Source organism: Gorilla gorilla, chromosome 17 (genome assembly GCF_029281585.2).
Source record: "Gorilla gorilla gorilla isolate KB3781 chromosome 17, NHGRI_mGorGor1-v2.1_pri, whole genome shotgun sequence".
NCBI lineage: Eukaryota > Metazoa > Chordata > Mammalia > Primates > Hominidae > Gorilla > Gorilla gorilla.
In genome coordinates, this window is record NC_073241.2 from 48,458,793 (window position 1) to 48,471,853 (window position 13,061).

The window sequence follows — 13,061 nt, forward strand, 5'->3', positions numbered from 1 at the left end:
TTTTTTGTCATGTGATGTTATGCCAGAGTCAGATTGGAAAGTAAGTCACATTATATAGGGTTAAATAAAACCTATCTGATGAGATTTTACTGTTTGTAAGGTGTGACTCCTCAAGCCCCTTAATAGGAATTTGGGCAAGACAGAAAAAAGATCAGAGATTAGTGCTTAGTAGTAAGCTTCGTGGAAAAGGTAGCATAAAAATATGGACTAGGCCAGGTGTGACTGCTCATGCCTGTAATCCCAGCACTTTGGGAGGCTAAGGTAGGAGGATCACTTGAGCCCAGGAGTTGGAGACCAGCCTGGGCAACATAGTGAGACCACATCTTTAAAATATATACAGACACTGATTCATACACATGCAAGTCATTTGTGTAGGGCTCATGGCAATATACTTTTTAATTGCTTCAGTTTCAGTGTATGTGCTGAGGAAGTGAAGCTTTAAAATACAATGAAAGGACCAGAAATACCATTTGACCCAGCAATCCCATTACTGGGTGTATACCCAAAGGATTATAAATCATTCTACTCTAAAGACACATGCACACGTATGTTTATTGCAGCATTATTTACAATAGCAAAGACTTGGAACCAACCCAAATGCCCATCAATGTTAGACTGGATAAAGAAAATGTGGCACATATACACCATGGAATACTATGCAGCCATAAAAAAGGATGAGTTCATGTCCTTTGAAGGGACATGGATGAAGCTGGAAACCGTCATTCTCAGCAAACTAACACAGGAACAGAAAACCAAACACTGCATGTTCTCACTGATAAATGGGAGTTGAACAATGAGAACACATGGACACAGGGAGGGGAACATCACACACTGGGGCCTGTCAGGGTGTTGGGGGCTAAGGGAGGGATAGCATTAGGAGAAATACCTAATGTAGATGACAGGTTGATGGGTGCAGCAGACCACCATGGCACATGTATACCTATGTAACAAACCTGCACATTCTGCACATGTATGCCAGAACTTGAAGTATATATATAAAAATACAATGAAAGGTTATGTTTATTCTCTGCAACTGGGATATTCTAAAATTTAAGTAAGAAGTGAGTCTCAAATTGTACCTATGGAAGACTACTTAAAACTTACTATTTAGAATTCATACTTACACACCAACTAGAACAACACCATTTATGGGTGAGGGGTTCTGAATTACTTTATTGCTACACACACATTTTACATTTTAAAATAAATTTTTAGAGTAGTCACTATGTTCCAGGCATTTGAGTAGTAGTCGGATAATTCTTGTCTAATTCATTGTGTTACGTATACAGCAGGGAACCTGACAGACAAAAATCTGGTGGCAAGTTAGTCGAAAGACTAGGCTTGGAGTATGAAATTCATTCAATTATGCCCTCCTACCCACTTGGCACCCCCTTTAAAGGAATTGTAGACCTATTAAAATAAAGAGAAAAGGTAGTGAGTAAAAAAGTCCAACTATTATTAAAATATAATTTTTCAAAAAATTAGAAAATGTGATTTTCATACAAATATAATATGCATGTATGTCAAAGATTGTACTGAACTCATTAATATTAATGAACCAGTTAGATGGTAAAACCAGCCTAAAAAACATTTCAGAAGCCAGGTATTTATAGGCAGAGTAGTAAAGGAATGTCAAAATAAGATAACTAAATTGAATACAAAAATGATTACAATGACTATAATTTTGAGCCTCTCTCTTCCACCATACTGACATTATTTGCATCTTTACCAGAAAAATCTACAAATTAGCCTGTGCTCCAATGGAATTATGAAATACCTGTCATCATAAAGTTAATCAAAGGCATAAGCCTGGTGCTGACAGAATAATCAGTAATCTTTTCCTATTTTTGAGTTCCATATAATTTTTCTCACAATGGTTTACAAAGCTCCATAACTTTGACCTCAGTTATCCTTTTGGAAGATTATCTGAATATGTTGATTTATATGACTATGTTGATTTATCTCTAGTACAGAATCTTTTAAATATAAATAGCCATCATTCTGGAAGCAAATAATATTGAAAGGCCACAGGCTTGATTTTCATTTTCTTGGATCTTCATGCTGTTATAAGAATCACAACTTTAGTGAAATGTGTTTGAGAACTTGTTAGAATAAATTCCTTATTCTGCATTTATATTTAGTCAGAAGGCTGAAGACAAGATCTCTAACAAGCAACATAAGAAATAAGATGGAAGTAGCTGAGTTTCTTTTAGACAAGAATTATTTTACTAATTCCCAATAGACCATTTTGCACTGAAAAGTGTACTTTTGAAACTCCTGATCCACTTCACATTGTTCATTCATCAATAGGTTTATCTATCAAACAGTTTTAGGAAACTACTAAGTACAAAGCTACTTGCTGTGGAAGATGTTAACATTTATAACAAGAGTTTATCACTTCTTAATGAGAATATTTTAATATGGTGACAAATGGCATTCACTGTGTATTTGACACAAGTGGTGGCATACTTGGTGGCATGTCCATATTTCAGTCCCCCCAACTTTCCTCTGAAGAGAATAAAGCTGTCTTCTCCTGCCAGATAATAAGCCATATCAAAATGACTAATGAAATAACTGGAGATGAATATTTGTTTTTGAACAGTAGTCTTTTTCCTTGATAACTGATGTTCTAAAATGTAAGTATAAAATCGAGTCTCAAATTCTATGTACAGAAAGCTACTCATGGCTTATGCTTTAGAATTTACTCTTACACAGCAATGAATACAATCTCAATAGGTATGAAGAAGGAGTTATGAGTTACTCAGGGTCACATAAGCGATCACAGAATATACGTTGAAAGGGCACTATTCAAGGAAAAGCATAAATCACTAGAATATAAGCTTCATGAGGGTATAGATTTTTGTCTGTTAGGTTCTCTGCTGTATAGTTAACACAATAAATTAGACAAGAATTATTCTACTACTTCTCAAATGCCTGGAACATAGTGAACACTCTATACATTTATTTTAAAATATACTGCATTGCATAAAGACTCACATTCATTCAACGCATTTAAAAGATTCAAAATGAATATACAGTAGGTCATTTTGCAGATATAAAAAAATAGAATGATGCATGTCTATATCTATGAGATTAAAATTGAATTTGGATTAGAGAAGCACCCAAGCTTGTTTATCAGGAGACAACCAAAGAGTAGCAATCTTAACAGTTCCAGCAGGAGAGTCTGAGCGTAACAGTGGTGAAGTAGAAAAGTGGACAGATTTACTATGTACTTAGAAGGTCCAGATAAATCATACCTGGTGATTAACTGAATATTGAAGATAAGAAAGTGGCTGATGTCATGGAGGACTCATTGGTGTCAAACTTGGTAACAGGTTTGATAGTATTCCACTTGCTGAGACATGCAATAACAAAGGGGCATACTTTGGGGAGACCACAGAATCATTTGTACATCCTTGGAGCTTGATTCACATGGAAAAATATCCAAGTGAAGACAGGGCCAACTACATATTTTCTGGGGCCAAGTGCAAAATGAAAATGTAGGGAGTCTCGTTGGAATTTCAAAACACTGAACGCAATGTCTCAAAGCATGCACAGGATTCTTCTGCGCACTGGGCCTGCCCAGGTTGCACTCACTGGACAGCCAGTACTGGAAGGGTCTAACAAGACCTGAAGCTTGAATAGAAATTAGGGATTTATTGGAAGAATGGAATTACATGAGCTGCTTCAGGAAAGAATATCACTGAGAAGAAAAGACTCTTGGGTTTAGCCCTCAGGCGTCCTAATTCTGAAGCTGAAGGTCATAAAAGAAGAAGGAATAACAAAATAACTGAGAAGGAAGTCACTACTACTTGGGTGAAGGAAACTCAGAAGAGTCTGTTTTTGTAGAAGGCAAAGTGATGCAGGGTGGGTGAGCCCAAAAATCAGGGCTTAGCCTGGGAGAGTTTTTGGCTTTGCCCAGGAAAAAATGTATGGGCGAACCAGTGGTGCTAAAAGCAACTTTTATTGAAGTGGCAGCGTACGGCAGTAGCAGAGACACTAGTGGGTCAGGGCTACCCCACAGGCAGTATGCCCAGAGTGGCAGCTTCAAGGCACCTCTGCAGTTATATTAATACCCACTTTTAATTATATGCAAATTAAGGGGCAGATTATGCAGACATTTCTAGGAAAAGGGTGGCAACTTCTGGGTTGTCAGGTTGTTGCCATGGAAAGGAGCGGTAACATCTGGGTGTTGCCATGGCAATGATAAACTGACATGGCACACCGGTGAGTGCGTTTTATGGAAAGCTGCTTTCATCCTGTCCGTGTTTTGCTAGTCCTCAATTTGGTCTGCCGTCTGAGCCTCACCAATGGATTTGAGTCCTGCCTCCTACCTCAAAGTGAAGGCGTGTTTTAGGCAAAAGGGAATGGTATAATTCTGCCAATATGCTGAGAGGACAAGGACTGAAAGGGGGTCCTTGGATTTAGTGGTCAAGAAGTCACCTCACAAGGATGGTTTCAGTGGAGCTATTGTAACCAAAATCAGGTCCGGACCATTCATCACCTGAAAGCCAAAAACCCAAGAGATGAGATTTGGTGAAAGGAAAGTTAGCTTTATTCAAGAAGCTGGCCACTGGAAGAGGCAGTGAAGGAGTATTTGAAGACCACCTCTCCAAGTTGTGCCTCTGGATCAGGGGTTGTTAAGGGAAATTATGGGAAATAATGCTTAAAACATTTTTTGTATGTGAAATTTGTACAGTCTCAGGCATGCAGTTAATCATTGTCTTATCAACGTGGGGGGCATCCTTCTGCAGGTGGCCTCAGCCTGTCCTTATCAAGCTGGCCAGCCCATTCCCAAAGCCGTTGGTCTGCGCATTTTCTTTCATACTGGTTGAAGGTCCTGTTTTCCTGAGACTGCTTTTAGCGAATAATCTACAAACTGAAGCAAAGCAGTAATTCCATTTGAGTAAGCAAATTCTAAAGTGAAAATTTGGCAGTGAAATCTTCTAATTTTAGAATATTTTTAGGGCCAAGCATGGTGGTTCATGCCTGCAATCTCAGCATTTTGGGAGGCTGAGGTGGAAGGATACCTTGAACCCAGGAGTTCAAGACCAGCCTGGGCAATATGGCGAGACCTTATCTCTACCAACATTTTAAAATTAGCCACATGTGGTGGTGCGTGCCTATGGTTCCAGCTACTCTGTAGGCTGAAGGAGGAGGATCACTTGATACCGGGAAGTCGAGGTTGCAGTGAGACATGCTTCCACCACTGCACTCCAGTCTGGGCAACAGAGTGAGAACTTGCCTTAAGGAAAAAAAAAAAGTAAAAGTTTTGAAAGAATATTTAAAAAAATAGAGTGTTTTTAGACTTACAGAAAAATTGGAAAGACAATATAGAGTCCCATATACCTCACCACCATTTTCTGCTCTTATTAATATCTCACACTCATAAGACAGCACATTTGTCAGAATTACTGAACCAAGGTGGAAGCATTAGTATTCATTAAAGTCCGTAGTTTATTCTGATTTCCTGTTTTTATCTTATGTCCCTTTTCTATTTTAGGATCCCATCCGGGATACTATATTACATGTAGTGATCATATCTCCTTAGGCTTCTCTTGACTGTGACAGTTTCTCAGACTTTCCTTGTTCTTAATGACTTAGTTTTGAGAAAAAGAAGGTAATTTTTTAAGTGAGCAAGAAAAGTAACAAGAACAAGAAAAAAAAGGAATACATAAATATTTAGGCTAAAATAAATAAAACAATAAAGCAAACTAGCAATAGAAACCCATGCCCTTCATTGGACTATTCCTTATTTTTGTATGGAGGAGCAGTGGGTGCAGTCTAAAATATTCTCCATTGTTTCCTTTCATTTGTTTTTTTAAATTTGCTTCATTGTGGGTACTTATAACAAGCACAGACCAGCCTGTTCTTTGCAGTAATAGTCAAAGCCATCTTGTCATTATATGTAAAACATAACTAGATTTCTATGCAGATAACTCCCCTCCTCTATTGTCAGCTATTGTTGTAACTAAGAATAAAATCAAAGTGTCACAACTCTTTTTTCCTATTTGCATGCATTTCAAAGAAAATCTCATTTATTTTAAAGTGATATCTATCCAACAGCCTGCTCAAGAAAATGAAAATTCATGTTTGGCTTACTGAGACAAAAAATTCCTCAAGGGTAAATTGTTAAAATTTTACGATTTGGCCAAACCTTGTGACATGGTATCTTTTGCTCAAGATCTTGAAGGGTAGCAGAATATGCTTCTTCAAAATACACCACTTTGGTAGAAGGATTATTTTGAGTGAAGACAACTGAGAAGATACAAGAAAAGTTCTCTGCTTTCATCCACTTACCTAAAAGCAGGATTTAAATTTTCCAAAGTGTCCCTCCTTCTCTGTCTACCAGGAAGGACAATACTTAACCACTGGAGACAGACTTTAGATCCTTATACACTTAGCCTAGAGATGGCACCAGAGGCATCTACATAACAAACTTTACTATGTAGGCTTAACTTACCATTAGTTTCTCAGCTCACTGCAAGCTCTGCCTCCCAGGTTCATGCCATTCTCCTGCCTCAGCCTCCCAAATAGCTGGGACTACAGGTACCCACCACAACGCCCGGCTAATTTTTTGTACTTTTTTAGTAGAGACGGGCTTTCACCGTGTTAGCCAGGATGGTCTCAATCTCCCCACCTTGTGATCTTATTCAAAAAATTTTTAAAGGTTTTATATTCTCTCCACTGAATTGCCTTTGTACCTTAGTCAAAAAACAGTTGTTTCTATTTACGTGGGTGTATTTCTGGACTACTTATTCTGTTGCATTAGTCTACTTGTTTAATTCAACTCTACTACAACAGTCTCTTATTATTATACCTTGATAATAAGTCCCCAAATAAGATAGGGTTAGCTTTATAACATATTTTTTCCTTATTTCAATCATTCTGGCTATTTTAGATCCTTTGCATTTTCACATGAAATTTAGAAATTGCTTGACAAATCCTACAAGCCTGCTGAAAATTTGATAGGCATTACATTTAATCTAATGGACTGTTTTGATGAGAATTTGCATTTTTACTATGTTGACTCATCCTACCTATGCACATAGTATGATTCTCTAATTATTTAGGCTGCCTTTAATTGCACTCATAAGAAGTTTGTAGTATTCAGTAGATAAGTCATACATATTTTGTTAAAAATAAGTATTTTGTTACATTTATTTTGTCATAACTACTAAGAATGTTAACGATATTGAATTTTCTGACCCATGAACAAAGTATATTTCTCCAGGCTTTAGGTCTTCTTTAAATTCTCTCAGCAATGTTTCATAGTTTTTAGTGTACAGCACATTTTTGTCATTTTTTCAGATCTCTAATTCATATATTTATGCTATTGTAAATGAGATTTTAAAATGTTAATGTCCAATTGTTTGTTGCTAATTTATAAAATACTATTGATTTTTGATATTGATCCTATATCCTGTGGTATGGCTACAATTGCTTATTTGTAGTAGCTTTAAAAATTATTCCAGTGGATTTTCTACCTAATTATATTGTTAGTGAATAAAACAATTTGATATCCCGCTTTCGCTTTCCAGTCCTTCCAATTTTATTTTCTTGCCTTATCACATTGGCTAGAATTTTTAGTGTAATAATGAATAAAAGTTTGAAAATTGGAGTCCGTAAATTGTTCCTGGTCTTATAGGGGAAAGATTAAGTCTTTCATCTTTAAGTATGATTGAGCAGCAGAATTTAGGTAGATGCCCTTCATTAAATTGATGTTCTTTCTCAGTTTCATTTATTTGTACATATATTTCATGTATTTGTACTTTGCTGAGAGTTTTTTTAAGCATAAAATGATGTTGAATTTTGTTAAAATTTTAAATACCTAATCAGATGTTTATATGGATTTTCCTTTTGAGTTTTCTAACATTGTGGATTACATTGACTGATACTAAATGATAAACCAAACTTGTATTCCTTGGATAAACTACACTTGATTTTAATATAGTCAAACTTTTTAAAATTGTTGAGTTTGATTTGATAAAATTTTGATTAGGATTTTTACATCTATGTTCATAAGGTAGATTGGTATGCATTTGATTTCTCTAATGTCTTTGTTTTGCTATCAGAGAAATGTTGGCCTCATAAATAGACAAGTATTCCGTTCTCTCAAATTTCGAGAAACAGACTTTGCAGAATTGGTATTTATTCTTTAAATGTTCAGTAGAATTCACCAGAAAAGCCATCTGGACCTGGAGTTTTCTTCTGTAGACAGGTTTTTTTTTTTTTTTTTAAACTACAATTTCAAGTTCTTTAATAGATAGAAGCTTCAGACTACTTGTTTCTCTTATTTTTTTCCTGGTAGTTTGTGCCTTTCTAGGAGTTTATTGATTTAATCTAAATTGTTTAATTTATCACCATAAATTTGTTCATAATATTTTATTATCATCCTTGTAATATCTATAGAACTTGTAGTGATGTAACCTCTGTTATTCTTGCTGGTAATTTATATTTTCTGCCTTATCAATTTTATTGATCTCCTAAAGAAAGTTTTGATTTCATTGATTTTCTATTTTTTTTGTTGCCTTTGTAATTGATTTTCATTCTGATATTTATTCTGTTCTTTTTTTGCATTCTGTGGGTTTAACTTTTATCTTCTTTTTCTAATATATTAAGGCAGAAGCTGAGGTCATTGATAATTCTCTACCATAGATGATTAATCCTATAAATCTACTTCTAAGTATGACTTTAGTGTGTCATTCAACACATTTTGATATAAAGGTGTTAATTTACAGTCTGGTCAAGATAAATAACTTTTGGGTCAAACGAAAATGAATAGGAAAATTTTAAAAATTGTATGTGCTTTCCTTAGTATTTTACTACCTCCTTCTGAATAGAGATTTTCCAGAAACATTTCTATTACTTCTTTTTTTATGGGAGATATTTTCTTTATGTTTATTTGTATTTTTACTATTTCTACCATGAATATGAATTATGTGTGCATTTTTAAAAACTTGTTTTAAAATACAATTAAAATTCCCAAGAGGGCTAAACATGTAATGATAAGTACATGTTTATGTTTATAAGAAACTGTGTTACCCTTTTTTAGGGTGGTATCTTTCTTAGGGTGGTATATATAACTTTCTTTATCCACTTGCTGATTGATGGGCATTTGGACTGGTTCCATATTTTTGCAACTTCAAACTGTGCTGCTTTAAACATGCATGTGCAAGTATCTTTTTTGTATAATGACTTCTTTTCTTCTGGGTAGATACCCTATAGTGGGATTGCTGGATCAAATGGTAGTTATACTTTTAGTTCTTTAAGGAATCACCATACTGTTTTCCACAGTGGTTGTACCAGTTTACATTCACACCAGCAGTGTAAAAGTGTTCCCTTTTCACCACATACATGCCAACAATATTATTTTTTGATTATGGCCATTCTTGCAGGAGTGAGGTGGTATAACATTGTGGTTTTGATTTGCATTTCCCTGATCATTAGTAATGTTGAGAGTTTTTTTTCATATGCTTCTTGACCATTTGTATATCTTCTTTTAAGAATTGTCTATTCATGTCCTTAGCCCACTTTTTGATGAAATTGTTTGTTTTTTTCTTGCTGATTTGTTTGAGTTCCTTGTGGATTCTGGATATTAGTCCTTTGTTGGAAGTATAGATTGCAAATATTTTCTCCCGCTGTGTGGGTTGCTTGTTTACTCTGCTGATTATTTCTTTTTCTGTGCAGAAGCTTTTTAGTTTAAATAAGTCCTATGTATTTATCTTTGTTTTTATTGCATTATTTTATTTTATTGCATTATTTCATTATCATGAAGTCTTCACCTAAGCCAATGTCTAGAAGGGTTTTTTCAATATTATATTCTAGAATTTTTATAGTTTCAGGTTTTAGATTTAAGTCTTTGATCAATCTTGGGTTGATTTTTGTATAAGGTGAGAGATGAGGATTCAGTTTCATTCTTCTATGATGTGGCTTGCCAATTATCCCAGCACTATTTGTTGAATAGGATGTCCTTTCCCCACTTTATGTTTTTGTTTGCTTTGTCTAAGATCTTTGGTTATAAGTATTTGGGTTTATTTCTGTGTTCTCTATTCTGTTCCTTTCGTCCATGTACCTATTTTTACACCAGTACCAGGATGTTTTGGTAACTCTGACTTATTAATACAGTTTGAAGTCAGATAATGTGATGCCTCTAGATTTGTTCTTTTTGCTTAGTCTTGCTTTGGCTATGTGGGATCTTTTTTGGTTCCATATAAATTTTAGGATTGTTTTTTCTACTTCCGGGAATGAGCATGGGATGTGTTTCCATTTGTTTGTGTCATCTATGATTTATTTCAGCAGTGTTTTGCAGTTTTCTTTGTAGTGGTCTTTTACTTTCTTGGTTAGGTATATTTGTAAGTATTTTATTTTTTGCAGCTATTGTAAAAGAAATTGAGTTCTTGATTTGATTCTCAACTTCGTCGCTGTTGGTGTATAGCAGAGCTACTGATTTGTGAGTGTTAATTTTCTATCCTGAAACTTTGCTGAATTTATTTACCAGTTCTAGGAGCTTTTTGCAGGCATCTTTAGGGTTTTCTAGACATACAGTCATGTCATCAACAAACAGCGACAGTTTGACTTTCTCTTTAACAATCTGGATGCCCTTTATTTCTTTCTCTTTTTTGATTGCTCTGGCTAGGGCTTCCAGTACTATGTTGAATAAGAGTGGTGAAAGTAGGCAATCTTGTCTTGTTCCAGTTCTCAGGGGGAATGCTTTCAACTTTTCCCCACTCAATATAATGTTGGCTGTGGGTTTGTCATAGATCGCTTTTATTACCTTAAGGTATGTCCCTTCTAAACTGATTTTGCTGAGGATTTTAATCATAAAGTGAGGGTGGGTTTTGTCAAATGCTTTTTCTGCATCTACTGAGTTAATCATATGATTTTTATTTTTAATTCTGTTTATGTGGTGTATCACATTTATTGACTTGTGGATGATAAACTATCTCTGCATCCCTGGTATGAAACCATCTTGATCATGGTGGATTATCTTTTTGTTATGTTGTTGGATTTGGTTAGCTAGTGTTTTGTTGAGGTTTTTTGTACCTATGTTCATCAGAGATATTGGCCTATAGTTTTCTTTTCTTGTTATGTTCTTTCCTGGTTTTGGTATTAGGGTGATATGGTTTGACTATGTCACCACCCAAATCTCATCTTGAATTGTAACTCCCACAATTCCCATGTGTCATGGGAGGAACGTGGTGTGAGGCAATTGAATTATTGGAGTATGTCTTTTCTGCATTGTTCCCGTGATAGTGAATAAGTCTTATGAGATCTGATGCCTTTAAAAATGGGAGTTTCCCTGCACAAGCTCTCTCTTTGCTTGCTGCCATCCCTGTAAGATGTGACTTGCTTCTCCTTGCCTTCTGCCATGATTGTGAGGCTTCCTCAGCTACGTAGAACTGTAAGTCCATTAAACGTCTTTCTTTTGTAAATTTCCCAGTCTCAGGTATGTCTTTTTCAGCAGCGTGAAAACAGACTAATACATAGGGTGATACTGGCATCATCTAATGATTTAGGGAAGATTCCCTTTTTCTCTGTGTTTTGGAATAGTGTCAATAGGATGGGTACAAAATCTTCTTTAAATGTCTGATAGAAATCAGCTGTGAATCCATCTGGACCTGGACGTTTTTTTTGTTGGTAACTTTTTTTTTACCATTTCAATCTTGCTGCTTGATATTGGTCTGTTCAGAGTTTCTATTTCTTCCTGGTTTAATCTAGGAGGGTTGTACACCTTCAGGAATTTATCCATCTCCTCTAGGTTTTCTAGTTTATGTATGTAAAGGTGTTCATAGCCTTGCATGATCTTTTGTATTTCTGTGGTATCGGTTGTAATATTTCCTGCTTAGTTTCTAATTGAGCTTATTTGGATCATCTCTATTCTTTTTTTGTTGGTTAATCTTGCTAATGGTGTATCAATTTCATTTATCTTTTCAAATAACCAGCTTTTTGTTTCATTTATCTTTTGTTTTGGTTCTTTGTTTCAATTTCATTTAATTCTGTTCTGACCTTGGTTATTTCTTTTCTTCTGCTAGGTTTGGGTTTGGTTTGTTCTTGTTCCTCTAGTTCCTTGAGGTATGACCTTAGATTGTCTATTTGTGCTCTTTCAGACTTTTTGATGTAGGCATTTAATGCTATGAACTTTCCTCTTAGCACCACCTTTGTTTTATTCTGGAGGTTTTGATAGGTTGTGTCACTATTATCATTCCGTTCAAATAATCTTTTAATTTCCTTCTTGATTTCACTGTTGATCAAATGATCATTCAGGAGCAGGTTATTCAATTTCCACATATCTGCATGGTTTTGAGGGTTCCTTTTGAAGGAGATTTCTAATTTTATTCCTCTGTGGTCTGAGAGAGTATGTGCTATAATTTCAATTTTCTTAAATTTGTTGAGACTTGTTTTGTGCTCTATGATATGTTCAACCTTAGATAATGTTCCAAGTGCTGATGAATAGAACGTATATTCTCCAGTTTTTGGGTAGAATGTTCTGTAAATATCTGTTAAGTCCATTTATTATACGGTATAGTTTAAATCCATTGTTTGTTGAATTTCTATGTTGATGACCTGCCTATCACTGTAAGTGGAGTATTGAAGTCCCCCATTATTATTGTGTTGCTGCCTATCTCATTTCTTAGGGCTAGTGGTTAGTAACTGTTTTGTAAATTTGGACACTTCAGTGTTAGGTGCATATATATTTAGGTTGTGATATTCTCCTGTTGTACTAGTCCTTTTATCATTGTATAATGTCCTTCTTTGTCTTTTTTTAACTGCAGTTGCTTAAAAGTTTCTTGTGTCTGATATAAGAACAGCTACTCCTGCTCGCTTTTGGTATCCATTTGCATGGAATGTCTTTTTGCATCCTTTTACCTTAAGTTTTTGTGAGTCTCTTGAAAGCAGCAGATACCTAGTTAGTGAATTCTTATCTGTTCTACCATTCTGTATCTTTTAAGTGGAGCATTTAAGTCATTTACATTTAATGTTAGTATTGAGATGTGAGGTACTATTCAATTCATTGTGCTATTTGTTGCCTGAATACTTTGTTTACTTTTTTATTATTC

General features: G+C 35.2%; 1 long non-coding RNA gene across 3 annotated transcripts in view; it reads right to left on the minus strand.

The window, feature by feature from the left end:
- Nucleotides 1-839: 839 nt before the first annotated feature.
- Nucleotides 840-13,061, minus strand: part of LOC129528220 (uncharacterized) — a 357,987-nt gene continuing 345,765 nt past the window's right edge. For 2 of the 3 annotated variants that reach the window (XR_008673449.2, XR_008673447.2), the window contains exon 6: nucleotides 840-5,245. This is a non-coding gene — a long non-coding RNA (uncharacterized lncRNA). The remainder of the gene's footprint in view (nucleotides 5,246-13,061) is intronic. The other variant, XR_010131311.1, reaches the window with a different exon arrangement.